Here is a 12,961-nt window from a genome sequence, read left to right as displayed (position 1 = left end):
AAAGAAAAAAAACAGTTGTTGAATTAATAGCCTTTTCCCTGGATTTTAACTGAATCTGAATTTCCATTTAGTATATGCTATTATAAATGGCCAGTCCCACATCTCAGGACAAAAATACTTAATGCATAATACATAAAGGAAAAAAATAACGGGGGGGAATAGAAAGCCATTTAATTCATCTAAGTTCAGGATCAGTTTTACTGCACAGTAGAATTCAAAATGAACCTGATGTGCTGATTCTCCCGTGGATTTCCTGCTTCATTACAGAACAGCCTTACTAAGACTGAAAATTATTACTATACTTTAGTAAGCTTCCAAACCTGCCTGGCTTTTTCCAGTGAGTTGAGAAGAGTTAGGGTAAATTGCATGCTTATGCAATTAATAAAAGAAATGCAGAAAGAAATCTCCACACATAGACCTCAGTCCTGTGTTTTTACTATTTATTAGCCCTCTGCCTTCTTTTGAGAATCCAGAACTTGAAATTACTTCTGATAATGAAAGCTCCCAGCAGTCTTGTCGTGGTTTAACCCCAGCCGGCAGCTAAGCACCACGCAGCCGCTTGCTCACTGCCCCCCCACCCCTGGGATGGGGGAGAGAATCAGGAAAAAAAAACTCGTGAGTTGAGATAAAGACAGTTTAATAGGACAGAAAGGAATGAAAAACAATGATAATGATAATAATAATAATATGACAATAGCAATACTAAAAGAATTAAACTATACAAAGTAAGTGGTGCACAATGCAATTGCTCACCACTCGTTGACCGATGCCCAGTTAGTTCCCGAGCCGCGATCCCCCCTCCCAGTTAACTCCCCCCAGTTTATATACTGGGCATGATGTCATATGGTATGGAATAGCTCTTTGGCCAGTTTGGGTCAGCTGTCCTGATGGTGTCCCCTCCCAGCTTCTTGTGCCCCTCCAGCCTTCTTGCTGGCTGGGCACGAGAAGCTGAAAAATCCTTGACTTAGTATAAACACTACTTAGCAACAACTAAAAACATCGGTGTGTTATCAACATTCTTTTCCTACTAAATCCAAAACACAGCACTATACCAGCTACTAGGAAGAAAATTAACTCTGTCCTAGCCGAAACCAGGACAAGTCTCAAATCCCAAACCCAAGCATTTTCTCAGTATACAAATACCAGTCTCATGGGGTAGACCACAGCAGAAAACAGGTAAAGAGAAAGATAATCATGAGCAAAAGACAGCATGCAAGGTAATCTCTGCATGTATCTTCCTCAAGAAGGCATAAAAATGTTGGAAAAGAAGGTGACTGCACTGGAAATTGTTGGAAAAGAAAGTGCTTCCCACAAATAAGAAAGAAAATCCCTGAAATGTGCTGCTAGTCACAGTGCATTGCAGAAATTCACGTTCAAGTTACCCATTCCACTAAGCTGCAGTGGGCTTCTCAAAGTTGGCAAATGGTTTCTTCACAAAGAACCAGGTGGGAAAGGAGGCAGGGGGAAAGGACAGTAGTTAAGAATTCGAGGCACTTGCTTATTTGTGGCTTAAAAAAAAGACAGCACACAATACAGTGTGCTCGGCTCTGATTCATTGCCCTTTTTCAAATTTCAGGAACAGACATCTAAACTAACATCTGAAAGCACCTTATTGAGATACTGGAGGGAGCCTACACCTCTCTATCTGCAAACTAATATAAAAATCCTTGTTATCTGTCCTCCACAGGCCACTTATTTTAGTCATTTACAAGTAGAGTTCCTAAGGTCCTTTGCATGTTCTTTTAAATATGAGGTCCTAGATAACAAAAGCTGCTTCAAGGAGGCACTGATGTGTACAGTCTGACCTGACCTTCACCTGCTTCAAGTACAAAACAGACCAGTATGTACAGATGGTAGTCGGACAGACGTCTTGATTTTTTTCTCTCCCCATCCATATCTTGGATACCAGTACCTAAACAGTAAGTGTCTGTATCTAATGTAACTGTATTATACACAGAGCAAGTCTCAGAAAAAGCATCCACACAACTGTGTTCCTATATACCGTACTGGGACTTGTACACACCGGTGTGTGTACACACCCACCCGCCCACACACATACACACACAGAGGAATTACATACGTAATTACTGCTTCCCATCTCTAATTTGCTGTTTGTCCATGCAGTTGCTGTAACTGTGAGCAACACCACAGTGATGGTTCTGAAACTTTAGACCCATGTGCCATCTAGTGACAACACAGATGATCCTGAAAACCAAACTCAGATTCTTTCTACCATTTTATCTGAAATAGAAGTCACTGACTCTTGCCACATGAGCCCACTTCAGTTTGGAAGAGATTTGTGTTTTCAGGTTTTTACTTTGTGCTGCAGGAGCAGCTTTGGACTCTGTAATCATGAGTTTCCATACAAACCTGGGTGTTTGTTTTGAAACAATGCTTAGCCTGCAAGGGACAACTTCATAGCTGCTTTCTCCAGCATCTCAAGTTATGTTTACTACCCACATTCTTAGAAAGTCCTCCTTTATGGTGGTCCAAGAACCTCCCGGGTATTCGAGTTGCTATACTGGACATTAATAGTCCTTTCCTCTTTTTCTCTTTTTCCTGTCTGCAGTTAGAACAGCTTGATTAGTTTATAATGAGGTTCATTTATATTTGAAAATGTCCAATTGCCAGGAAATTGGCACAGGAAAAGCAGATGAGGGAAGAGAGTTTAACATTTTATTCTGAAAATGCCCTTAATTTAAATATTAGCAAGAGGTGATCATTCAGCAGAGCAATATCATCAACTGCATTACAACCATACCTGGAAGACAGTGAAAAGATACAAAGAAGCTGATAGAAGTCCTTGCATTTTTATGACTTGCATGGGGCTTTGTTTTCAATAAAACGTTTCTTAAACTAGTTATATATGGGATATATATATGTTAAACATATATACATGTCTATCTGTCTGTCTGTCTACCTATCTATGTTAAAAAATAGGCACCTGTCAAATTAATGCCTAAATAAAGAGGAATTACTCCCAAGAATTCCTGAGTGGAGGTTTCTAATGGTGATCACAAGAGAGGCAGAAAACAGTAGTACAAGGTACATACCTGTACAAGACAGCTAACACGGGTCAGAACTGGGATGACTAAACACCAGAGCAATCTACCAAGAGAGGACTTGGCTAAAAGTCATTCATAAGATACACTTAAGCATGAATAAAGGTCAAGAAAAGGAATCAGTTGTTCTCAATCGTTTTGTAAGCAGAAGATAATCACTATTCAAACTTTTTGTTTTTAAATTGAAGTTACTCACTCAGCTGCTACAAAAGTCGAACAAGATCAGAAGAGCTGATCCAAACTGGAAAGTACTTGAGGACCTCAAAAGAGAAACAGACAATTAACAAGAGAAACAATTAACAGAGAAAAATGTACAGTCAGCTCTGGTAACAGAAGTAGTCACTATCATAGCAATGCAGTTGTCATTCTAGATGCTGTTTTGTCTAAAGAATAAACTCATTCATCTAGGCTAATGTCAAAGTCACATTCTAGAGACAAGATGCGTACAGCACTGACCATTATAACTGTTCCTACTGGCATAAATTTTTTAAAGTGACTAGTGAGTTTGGTTACCTCTAATTTTGGCATCCAAAGACTCCAGTTTACAGGATGCGCTGCACAGCTGATATACAAATGTACCTTAGCCTTGTCATTTTTTAAAATTTCACCATAGAACTATATAGCTACTTTTCCTTTTTTTTTTTTTTTTAATTAGACCCAGCAATTATTCCTGTTCCCACTAAGTCTTGGTTATTGATTTCAGAAATCAAAATTAGGTCAGGTGCCAATCCTAAACAGCTCGCAGGCTGAGATTGTTGATTCCAGAGGGTAGTGTACTGATCAGCTCCATTTAATATGCCAGTTGTACCCACAACCAAAATTTAGTTTTGAATACGCTAAACAATCCCATCTTTGTAAATACATTGTCCTTTTAGTCATGTATCCAGTACTACCAGCAAGAGAATTTGCAAATCCCCAAGTCATTCTAAAAAACCAATATATGTAGCTTGTGAAAATGGACCCGATGAATTGATGTATGTCTATGACAAACTTCATGGCCAGACTAGCCTGGTTTGTCTGCTGCCTTTTGCTATCATTTCTCAGTCAGTACTATCAGACTTTAAAGAAAAGGGGCAGAGTGCTGTTTGGGATGACAGGCGATGCCAGTTCCAAGCCTGCAGTTAGACAAGCAGTAGATCAGAAGCAAGACCACTCTCTCGCAAGCTTTCATGGGTACAACATTCCTAAAAGAAGAAGAAATATTGTTTAATCTTCTGAGCTGAAGTTTCTACACAGAGGATGTTTAGCAGTGAAGATGCAGAAATATATCTATAGTCTACAGAAGCACGGTGTTCCCTCCCTGAGGATGACCCGGAGCACTAAAAGGGCACTGTAGTGACTCAGTCTCTAGTCTGAATACTTCACTCTCTCTTCTGCATACTTCAGCCACAGGATACACAGCTTTACAGATAGGCCCACAGAAATTCACTTCTTCCAGAGCCATGAGCAGAAAAATAGGCAGAAATGGTCATGATAGCACTCTCTTTCTCAAGTATGTGGTACACCAAGACTTCTTATAGGGCTGTGGAAGTCCAGGTCAGCATGAAATCCTCTCTCCCTGCTCTGTGACCGTCTAGAGCTAGCAGCCAGGCAGAGCTCATGGTCTCAGCTAGGTCTTTTGCTGGGGCTCAGACCCAATGGTGGACCAGTCCCCTCCTCTCACTTTCCTCACTGAAGTTTCTTCTCTCAAGGACTGATAGGATGGGACTGAGTGATAACAGCAAGTTACTAAACCTGTCTCAAGCAGCATGCAGGTGGTATACCTCTTCATAGTTGGTATCTCTCCTGGAAAAGATGTAGACGTATGAAAATTTACAGCTGTAGGGGAATTTCAGACATTACTACAGCAAATAGCAGATATAACAGTGACAGAGCTATACAACCTGCCATGTATCTGTATGCAGATAGACAATAGTGAAGGTCAAATTTCCTTTTATTGCATATTACCTTTGTTTTCCTTTGGGAAACACCTTTTTCAATAGCATAGGTTCAGGTAGTAACACCACTATTTTATGTTAATGTAATTGTAAAATCTGCATTCCCAGTAAAGCTGTGGCTTGATTTGTAGTTCTTCAGTTTACAATGCTCGGTGAGCTGAAGTAATGCACTCCAAGAAGCATCCCGAGACACCAAGGGCATCCTGGATCAGACTCTAGGCAGTTGGTCAGATCCCACTCAGGTTGCCCCCATGATTTCTCTTACTCAAAACTATGAAACTACCAATGCTGTACAGAAGGAAGAGCAGAGCTCCCGCTGAGTTCAGCTGGAGTCTAATAGAGGAGTTTGGAGTCATTTGCCTGTCTGATGGGTTTCAGATAGCTCCCTGATAGCACAGAGAAAGGTAAGAATAATGGCTACAGACTGAGCCAGGGCAAGTGCATTAGTGAGGATGAGGGAAAGTCACACAGTGGGGGTCCCTAGCTCCACTAAATCACACAGGATTGGAGTATCCCTGAAGGCTATTTTGTGCTATCTGTTACCCTGACAGGCAGCAATCCACAGGGCAGAGACTCCAGGCAGCAGGCAGACACAGGGAGCTTGGAGAATTATCATCTTCCTGTTTCTATTTCTGCCCACAGTGGTTAGTGAAAGGAGCTGAGCGGGGCAGGCAGAGAAGGGCTCGTATGCCAGCTGTGGGGAAGCAGCAGCTCCAGCCCCACACCATCCAGTTCACTCTGCTTTTACTTCCCTTCTTGTAGAGCTTCACTCTCCTCCTCCTCCTGTATCTCCTACATGAAGAAGGAATGGTAGCAGAAGGAGCTTTCTACATCGTATACAGCAGTGCTTCTCTTTCAGTCCCCTACCTGCCGTCATATAGCAGCTACAAGCCCACATGATGTTTCTGTCCCTTTCCCCCATGACTGCTGCAGGTAGGGCATCATCCTACCAGAGCCTCAAGTGGCTGAAGGAGACAACAGCTGAGTCTTACTGCACATTGCTACACAAACAGCAGCTTCAATGGCTTTTAAATCCAAGACCTGTTTTTAAGAATTGTGATGTCTATTTGAGTGAGTCAAGCAAGGCAATTTTACGGTTTCTAAAAGCCCAGAACAATCCAGCTACCAATTGCAAAACTGGGCTGAGTCACTCACTATATCAGGTTTGATATTTATAAATAATTCTGCATGGATGTATATAGGACAAAGCGCAGTTCAGCCATCTGCCACACAGCTGGATGGCTTGTGTCACACACTGGCTGATTTGAAGGTTGACAGGTGTAGCTTTCCTGAACGAAAGAAAGAAAGAAAGAGAAAAAGAGAGAGACAGGGAGAAGGGAACAAGTATTAGTGCAGAGGCATAAAATCTCCACGGTATTTTCTAGGTTATGTTTGCTCTTCTATTTCCCTCAACAATGTGCTATTTCAGCACCTCCCAGGTTCTTATTCAGTGGCGTAGCTAGTGCGTGTAATGTGTGTAGGGCTTGTGCACTGGATTTTTTGAGCTCTTTGCTAAGAAACAAGAGCCTGTGCCAGTGAGATGCACATAGTGGAGGGGACAGAGACCTGCCAGCTACCACCACGGTCTGCTGACTCCCTCATTTTAGTTACAATGAATGTTTGAGTTCTGGATATGTTTGCAAAGAAAGTAAGTGTAGAAACTCTTCCATCAATATACATATATTAATGAATCTGGTCTGATCTGTTTATTCTTTCCCAAGACAACAGCACCTTAGTTTGCCATCTGGTGATGTGTAGAAGGTGAGCAGAAAAGTTGCTTGCGTGGAGTTGAGACAGAAAAGTTTCTAGAAGAAATAGCTGCTGAACAGCGGTAGTAGATGGCACAGAAAACAGAAAACCTGAGCATCTGCTCTTCTTTTCTAAGGCTTCCCCTCTTGCTGGGCTGGAAATGATTGAGAAGCAAGAGACAGCCAAGTGTCTGTGCCAGAATCACAACAGCAATTGTCTCCAAGTCCATACATGGTAAATAGCCAGGTTAACCTTACAAATGTTTAGAAAAAGCTCAGTATGAATGTAGGCTGACATGGATAACATTTTGAGTTGATAGAGTGTAGTGCAGGCACTCAGTCTAGAATAATCGACCTGATTTTCAGCAGTTCTAATTACCCATATGCCTTGTAATGGAGTGAGTGTCAGTGAAGGGTAAACAGCTGAAATGGGGCAGTGTGAACTCTTGGTTTAAGTACTAGAAGGTAAATCAATACAATACAAATCTTTCTAATCACTTTGAGTTCAGCTTTGTGTCTCAGCATAGTCTCCAGAGATGAGCAGGAGTTACAGGGAAACAAAAAATGAAGAAAGGAAACTGAAAAATTGCAAGTTCTTTGGATCTGAAAAATCTAAAATTATGATTTCATATCCTGTCTGAAATCATGATTTTAGACATGATTTCACATGTTTTCTCTTAACCATATATGTCATATTGCAAATGTCTATAGAATAAAAATCCAAAGGTTTAAATCACTAACTCAGAAGTGCAGTGAACTCATTTCATCTCCAGATGCCAGTCACGTGTGAAATGAGTTTGATATGTTCAATTTCTTTTCACAGCTAGCAGAAGTCTTGGTTCATTCCTTAGCACCAGAAATATATATGTATATATGGTTTGCAATCCTAGCTCACATTACAAATTATCATCAAAGTTCATTGGCAAAGCTGCAGGGAGTTTCTTGCAAGAAGTTGCTTGCAAAATGTTAGCTGGTTGTTTTAAGTGTTTCACTACAAATTCCTCCTATTAATGAAAAAAATTCATAAAGATAAGGCAAGTAATAGCTATACACAACATAAAAAAGAAACAGGATGAAAGATGAGAGAGGTTCCCCATTCCTCAAGAGATTGAATCTTATTTGCACAAATCTGAAGAAACTGGCAGAAATTCACAGTATATATGGGAAGTAGGACTGAATACAAAGCAAAGTAATGTTTTTGTCAGTTTACCTTGCATGCCCAAAGGAATACCACAGCCAAAATTTGCAGCCACAGACACCAGTTATTTTTTATGTCAGCCATTTAAATAGCCTCACCATTAATCATCTTTGTCTGAATTGCTATATTTGGTTGTGCAGTTGAGACAGGAGAGTTGAAATTTAGCAGGAGCTATTGCATATTGCACTGCGAATCAGGAGGTGGTTTTAATGCCATTTGAGAAAAACCATGTTGTAGTTTGAACTTTAATTTGATATCATTAACTGTACTCCATGACTAACGCTGAAATCCTAAGGGCTGTTTCTCATGGCCTCAAGCTTAATTCCCTAATGATCAACTATCACGTTATCCTCTCTCTCTGTCATTTCTCAACCATGCATGGCAAATGTAAGTGTTACAAAGGCAGATTTAATCCTTCTGTCGTATGATGGAAAATGTCTATGGAGTTATAACCAAAAAACCCCACAGCTTTCTCACAAACCACTTTATCAGACTCTTCTCCAAGTTCAGTAAAGTGTCATGAGATAGATGAGACAAAGAATAAAGTACCCTGTAGATGATGAGAGCACAACACCCAAAAATCAGATAGTGAACTTACTTGTGTCACATTGTTCTGAAGTGTAAATATGAATAGCAGGAATCAAAGGCCACTGATATCAAGATTATAACATTTAGTATCAAATAGGAGATAGATGTAACTGTCTTGGTTTCATTTCTCTGACAGCAAAGGAGCCCCTTCTAGGTGAAGGAAAGCCAGGCTAGGAGACTGACCCAGTACTCTCATCTTCTCATATAAAACGGTATCTCTCATTCTCAGACCACTGAGACCAGACAGTCCTGCTGAACAAGCCACAACATATCTAGGACCATTCTAGGTGTGCTGGAATGTGAAAGAAATACGAGGGCTTAAGGTTCAATTGGGTCTAAAAAGAAAACGGTGGAGGCAGAGCAAGAAAAACAGCAGTAAAAGCTGGTGCTTCTTTCAGTCTCAAGGTTGGAGACACTGTTTGTTTTACATTTTTTACCTTTTCATTTCATGGACAGTAAGGAACCTGCCTGCCTGCAGCAGATTTCAAGACCTTCCAGTTCAAATTCCTCCCTCCTCCACCTCTCCAAAGTCCACAAAAGCACGGCAACCTGCACCGCCAGGAATTTTGTTATGTGACTTGGCTGGTGATGGCCAGCCTTCCTCCTGGCCACGGCAAAGCCTGGCCTTTGCTACAGCTGTTCTTCCCTGAGTGAGCCAGACTTGTTTTAGTCCTTACTAGCTGGTTGTTTACAGGAGCTGGCTCTCCACAGCTGCACTGAAATCAAGAAGAGTTGTTGGTGTTGTTCAGCCCTTGTAAGCATCTGGCTGTAGCAATAATAATTTAAGTACTTAATGCACAATCTCTTCATGCGTTCCACTGCTGAGATTACACAGCACAAATTGCTTATTTATAGCAGTGTATTAAAGCTATCTCAAGCTAATTTAAATTAATTCTGCTTGGTCATTTCTCATCTAATAGCTATTGTTCATCACTGCTCAGGTAACTCACACTCCTGGAAACAGTCAAATGTGGTAGCCTACCCTTTTCATTGACATAATTTTTGAAAGCTCAGTTATAGGTCACTGATTCACCTTTTGGTGTGAATAATAATACATGTTGCTGAGAGCATGACAAATCTGGAAACCAAGATAAGTACCAAATGGCATTTCACAGCAAAGGGTTAGCTTCTCAACATGAGCATTTAATTACATTGCTCAGCACAGCTGACATGTATTAATTCTTATTGATGTTCCCCTGGAAAACATAGAGAATTAGGGAATAAGTACAGCCACAAAAATATCAAGCTGAAATATTGCTTTTGCTTCTTGTGTGGTGTCAGTGGGATGGAGTCTCTCTGACTGTACCTGTGTAATGGATGCAGTGATAGAAGAAATGGTTTGAACTTGTGGGAGAAGCAGTTATCCTGAGGAGCTCCGTGTGGGCTTTCTTAGAAGTGACTGACTAGAGAAGCTGCCAGCAACCAGAGAGGCAGTGAGAAATAAGGATGGTAAATTGCAAGAAAACACAGAGCCTGAGCTGCTGGCAAATGTGCCACATAGAAACAACCTACAAACAGATGAAATGTGTTGTATTGGGTTTGCATGGCAAGGTTTTGGTAGCAGGAGGGGCTATAGGGGTGGCTTCTGTGAGAAGCTGCTAGAAGCTTCCCCCATGTCCAATAGAGCCAATGCCAGCTGGCTGCAAGACGGACCCGCCGCTGGCCAAGGCCGAGCCCATCAGTGATGGTGGTAGCGCCTCTGGGATAGCATATTTAAGAAGGGGAAAACTTACTGCACAGCAGCAATTGCAGCCGGAGAGAGGAGTGAGAAGATGTGAGAGGAACAACTCTGCAGACACCAAGGTCAGTGAAGGAGGGGGAGGAGGTGCTCCAGGTGCCGGAGCAGAGATTCCCCTGCAGCCTGTGGTGAAGACCATGGTGAGGCAGGCTGTCCCCCTGCAGCCCATGGAGGTCCACAGTGGAGCAGATATTCACCTGCAGCCCGTGGAGGACCCCACGCCAGAGCAGGTGGATGCCCAAAGGAGGCTGCAGCCCCGTGGGAAGCCCACGCTGGAGCAGGCTCCTGGCAGGACCTGTGGACCCGTGGAGAGAGGAGCCCACGCTGGAGCAGGTTTGCTGGCAGGACTTGTGACCCCGTGGGGGACCCACGCTGGAGCAGTCTGTTCCTGAAGGACTGCACCCTGTGGAAGGGACCCCACGCTGGAGGAGGGGAAGAGTGTGAGGAGTCCTCTGCCTGAGGAGGAAGGAGCGGCAGAGACAACGTGTGATGAACTGACCCAAACCCCCATTCCCTGTCCCCCTGCGCCGCTCGGGGGGGAGGAGGTAGAGAAAACTGGGAGTAAAGTTAAGCCTGGGAAGAAGGGAAGGGTCGGGGGGAAGGTGTTTTTAAGATTTGGTTTTATTTCTCATTATCCTATTCTGATCTGACTGGTAATAAATTAAATTAATTTTTTTCCCCAAGTCGAGTCTGTTTTGCCCGTGACAGTAATTGCTGAGTGATCTCCTTGTCCTTATCTCGACCATGAGCCTTTTGTTATATTTTCTCTCCCTTGTCCAGCTGAGGAGGAGAGTGATAGAGCGGCTTTGGTGGGCACCTGGCATCCACCCAGAGTCAACCCACCACGTGTCAAATAAGAGAGGCTCATAGTTACTCACCTCTGTTTTTTTCTGTCCAAACATCCCATTTCCATTACTGTTGTGGTCAACTTCCTAAGAAGATTTGCTTCACACACCAGATGACAAAGTCAGGAAAGCCTTGGATGCTCATGACTGATCTCAGACTCATAACAAAACGGTAAAAACTCAGATTTTTTTGGTCTTGTCAAGTGATAGCAGATGCAGGAGGGGGTGTCCAATGGACCTGGCACTCTCCTTGCTCAAACAGCCTTTCCTGACCTTCTTCAGGAGAAGGTGGCATGCCCCAGAAGCTGCCTGCCTCACTGGGACAGACTCCTTTGTGGCTTCTGTTCTGTTTCTGTGTGAAAGAAATCAAGACCAGTGGGTTCTTCAGTTTCTTGAGATGTCTCTGTCATTTGTTTATTTAGTATAGGAGCAAAAAAAAAATTCATTCATTCAATTTCATTTGTAAGTGTAGAGGCCAGCCTGGCAAACTCACTCTCAGCTGTCAATATTTGACTCAGATTTGAGATGCAGTGAACTTACAGGATTCATTGCACAGGATACAGGAATTCTTGGCTTGTTGAACAATTCCAAAATGTTAAATATTCTTGACAAGAGGAGCCAATTTTCTGACTCCACAGAAAGGCTTCTGGGACCACCCTGCAGTTGGCAGACACATCCAGAATCTGAGGACTGCAGAATTAAGTTACATCCATCTCTGTCCTGTGGATAAGAATTGATTTATCTTGGATTCTGCTTTTAGAAAGAGCTCTTTAAAAACCCAAGTGGAAATATGTGATCCTGTTTTGCTCTTCAGAAAGCTGCTTGATAATAAGAGAAAAATAAATTACTAATCTGTGTTATGCTAAGCTATGGTTTAAAACAACACAAAGAAAATCAGCCAAGGAAAGTTCTCGTGAATCTTTTAATACAGGTTTTGCTTTTAGTCGTAAGTTCCTCCCATTACAAAACACAAGAATTATTAATTATTGTAGACCTAGGTAGAAATATAATATGTTGAGGAAGATACAGATTCAGTTATCAGTGAAAATCTGGTCAAACTCCTTTAATTTCAGCGTAACAGAGACAGGAAGTTTTGCTGACGTACCGTGCGATGCAGCGCTGTACTGTGCATTCACCCTGCAGCTATTGCGCTTCATCACTAGAGAGCAGCTGCTTGATACTCCTTCCTCAGTGAGTATCTGTCTCTTGAAAGCATCTCCCCTACAGAGAAACTGTTTGTGGCCACATCTTAAATACCTCTTGGTGCTGCACTCCACCCACCAAGCACACTGCTGTCCTTTACTGCCTGTATGTGTAGCTTTGTATAGTCAGTGTGTGCTCGCTTCTTTCCAACAAGGTGATCGAAAATTGTTAAGTGTTTTGAAAAGAAGAGCGCAGAGCATGGGAAGACTGTGAGGGTACTGAAAGGCCCATAAAGTGGTCTTCAAACAGCTCTCAAGATCGTGAAATTCAATGCAGGGATATTCAGAACTGGAATGTCATGGTTAATGGGGCACGAGCAGTAATTTTTTGAATAATCCTATGATGGATAAGGACCAGCAAAATCAGTCTAATCCAGATTTGTGTAGGCCATGGAAAACTTTTTATTTGCTGAATTGTAATGTTAATATTAGGGATTTGATAGCCAGATTATCAGCTTTATTTTGACTTGAATTCTCTGCAAAACACATTAGGATCTTTTTTTCACCAAGCAGAACTTCCTTTGTTAAAAATAGGAGAAAAAAAATCAGAACAAGCAGCCCAGAGAGGAAGGGAAGAGAAACTGTAAAATACAAAAATCTCTCTTTCTCCCTTGCTCACCAGAATTGAACAGTAATAAATCCC

The sequence above is a fragment of the Gymnogyps californianus genome, chromosome 3, assembly GCF_018139145.2.
Source record: "Gymnogyps californianus isolate 813 chromosome 3, ASM1813914v2, whole genome shotgun sequence".
NCBI classification, from domain to species: Eukaryota; Metazoa; Chordata; class Aves; order Accipitriformes; family Cathartidae; genus Gymnogyps; species Gymnogyps californianus.
This window is presented reverse-complemented; position numbering follows the sequence as displayed.